This window comes from Bison bison, unplaced genomic scaffold, assembly GCF_000754665.1.
Source record: "Bison bison bison isolate TAMUID 2011002044 unplaced genomic scaffold, Bison_UMD1.0 scf7180017864174, whole genome shotgun sequence".
NCBI classification, from domain to species: domain Eukaryota; kingdom Metazoa; phylum Chordata; class Mammalia; order Artiodactyla; family Bovidae; genus Bison; species Bison bison.
Genome location: NW_011494746.1, coordinates 1,239,061 through 1,242,387, shown reverse-complemented (window position 1 = coordinate 1,242,387; position 3,327 = coordinate 1,239,061). Strand labels below are relative to the sequence as shown.

The following is a 3,327-nucleotide window of genomic DNA, read 5'->3' as shown; positions in this document are numbered from 1 at the left end:
TTGAGTAAACTCTGGGAGTTGGTGATGGACAGGGAGGCCTGGCGTGCTGCAGTCCATGGGGTTGCAAAGAGTCAGACACTACTGAGAGACTGCACTGAACTGAACTGAAAGCTAAGGGGTGGGGCAGCAGCCTTGAACTAAGTATAAGCCTGTCTTCTGAATGTTAATTGCTTATTTGAAATCAAGGCCAATCTCCCTGGATCCAAGAGGTAGATGTACAGAGCAGTTAGATAGGGTGAGGGGCCTGTGCTGGGAGGCACCCAAGGGGAATCCCAGCTCCCTGAAGTTCCAGCCCAGTGAGAAGGGCAGTAGGTCTCACTTCACTGGCTGGGCCTGGAGCATAGCTGTGAGCATCACAACCACCGTCCCCAGCCCAGCCCTGCCCAGGGATTGGAGGCCTCAGGGAAGTTCCCACAGGCCCTCTTCAAGGTCCATGCTGGGGCCCCCCACCTTCAGAAGTGCACTGTTTGCCCCTGAAAGTTGCCCCAGCCCAAATATATGGATGTAAGGATCAGAAAGGCAGCCTTGGTCCCCCTCTCCCAAGGAAGTCACCCCCAATGTCATCCTATGTCACTGTCACCTTCTGAAACAGGCATTCTCTCGGCTGGCACTGCCAAGGAGCCAGCCGACACTTAGGCCTGCCCTTTAGGGGACTTGCACAAGGTTGGCAGGACTCTCTGTCACTGTATCAACCCCACCCTGCCACCCCCAGATAAAATGACCAAATCTGCCCTTGGGTCAAGAGCACAGGAGCTGCGTGAGTGGGAAATGGCCAAGATGGCAGCTCTGCTGCCTCTGCAAACCTCTGTGGGCTAGAGAACACAGGCAGGTTCACTTATACACCTGGCCAGGTCTCCCCCTCTCACCTGCCCAGGTGGGCCCTGGGAGAGTAGGGGCTGAGCCAAACCTGAGAGGGCCTCGCCTAGGAAAAGGCACTTTTTCCCTTCTGCTTGCCATCTTGGGTGCTTGGGCAACTGCACTTAGAAACTGGATTGGGAATTTAGGTTTTTCTGCAGTTTGGGGCTAAGAATCGAGGACAGGTCTTTGTATTCACAGCACAACATTCTCTCCTAACATTTCTTTTTTTTAATTTATTTTAAATTGAAGGATAATTGCTTTAAAATATTGTGTTGGTTTCTGCCATACATCAATATGATATGTATGTATGCCATAAAACAGCTTAGGTAAATCTATGTCCCCTCCCTCTTGAAACTCCCTCCCACCTCCCACCCCAACCCAGCCCTCTAGGTTGTCAGAGAGCCCGGGTTTGAGTTCCCTGAGTCATAGAGCAAATTCCCGCTGGCTATCTGTACTATATACGGTAGAGTATAAGTTTCCGTGTTACTCTCTATTTGTCCTACCCTCTCCTCCCACCACCACCATCCACTTGCCCCATGTCCATAAGTCTGTTCTCTATGTCTGCATCTCCATTGCTGCCCTGCAAATATTCATCTCCCAGAAAAATTAGGACTGTGGACCCTCCCAGGTCTAACCTAGAGGAGAGGAGATATGTTCTCTTGGAATAAATTAAAAATAATACTGATTTTTAAAAACCAAGACCAAAAGTCTCTCAACATTTAAACTTTACAGACTAAAAGAATCTCAGCCTCAGGGTTAAACATAACAAACAACATACAGTAACAAATATTAAAAATATTATAACACCAAGGGATCATACACAGCATCAGAAGTTTGCTGAGGCCACCATTTAATTAAACCAAGTTGAACATATGGCTTTGGTTACATGTGGTTCCAGGCCAGAGGCACAAAAGCCAGCATTTGCAGGAAGGTCGGGAGGAAAAGCTGCCAGTGCAGACGCTGGAGCCAAGGAGTAACCTTCCCCAACCCCACTTTAATGCCCCAGATTCCAGTGCCTCCACCTTGGGGTGCATGCAGCACCCACCCTTCTCTTCACTCCTGCACTGACCCCACTTATGATGCTGTCCTTGCAAACCTATGAGCTCCTCCAAAGCATGGATGTGGCCCTGTGCGTTTTAGAATCCATGTGAGCTTGTGGCGAGAATGAATGAGTGAATGAATAATCAAGCAGAAATAAATGGAGGGACACAGAGGGGAAAGGGAGCTCTAACCAGGGAAACTTTCTCTTTCCTAGAAAATCCTTGATGAATCTAGAGAGAGTTGGCTGAACAAAAGGTGATCAAGAATCCTGCGATATTATTTAACTTATTAAGTTATTTAAAAGATGAGAAAGTGATCAGGAGCTAGATTGGAAGGAGTAGAGATCCACTAAGTTCCTTTAAGCATGGTAGGATTTATTTTAAGACCACACATAGAAAAGGAAGTAAGGGCCATAGACCAAATGACAGATCTAATGGTGACCTGGGACAAACCACACAGGATCTCTGGAGAGCCCAATAGATGTAGTGCAGGAACCAAGAGTCCTAAGAAAATGACACTCCGTCATCTTGTCAGCTGAGCAGCAGGCTCCATCCATCCTTGCCTTTATGCTTCATCAGTGGGGCAACTTGGGGACTCCTCTGCCCCTGCTCTTCCTGCTGTTTATTTACACATCTGTTGCTTCAGGACCCCAAATCCCTGCTTTGTCTCTGTCTCCTTTACTAACAAGTGTTCCCTCAAAGTCTCCTTGTCAAGTTTGCCAAGATAGAGGATTTCATTGTGTCACTGGGCTGAGCCTTCAACTGGCTCACCAACCAGAAGTGGGCAGCTGCTTGGATCCAGGGTGATGGGGTCATGGGTATGACTCTGTGTGGGGTGGCAGAAGTTCTTGGCAGGGACTGAAAGTGCAGCAGGTGTCCTGAGGACCGGAGCCCCCAGCCCCTGATCATAGCTGTGACATGATTAAAGTGTGAGCAGGGAAGGGCAGAGATTACTTGGAGTTAACGTGTTGAGTTTGTATCCTTTTGACAGTTCTAGTCTGTTTCTGACAATCACAGAGATTTCTTTTACTCTGCAAAGTTGGTGAGTACATATCCCTAGTTCCCCCTGATGCCATGTGTGTGCTTCACTTGGGTCAAAGAATCAATGGTGGGTGCTTAGTATGCCTTCCAAGCTGATCATGGATTGGTGGGGGCTGTAGAGGAAGAAAAAGTGAAAGTGAAAGTGGAGAGTGAAAAAGTTGGCTTAAAGCTCAACATTCAGAAAATGAAGATCATGGCATCCAGTCCCATCACTTCATGGGAAATAGGTGGGGAAACAGTGGAAACAGTGTTAGACTTTATTTTTTTGGGCTCCAAAATCACTGCAGTTGGTGACTGCAGCCATGAAATTAAAAGACGCTTACTCCTTGGAAGGAAAGTTATGACCAACCTAGATAGCATATTGAAAAGCAGAGACATTACTCTGTCT

At 47.6% G+C, this 3,327-nt stretch overlaps 1 protein-coding gene across 2 annotated transcripts in view; it reads left to right on the top strand.

Annotated features, from left to right (window-relative positions):
• The window catches only part of NEMF (nuclear export mediator factor), a 230,716-nt gene that overhangs the window by 32,888 nt on the left and 194,501 nt on the right, over window positions 1-3,327 (top strand). The gene's annotated exons all lie outside the window — the stretch shown is intronic.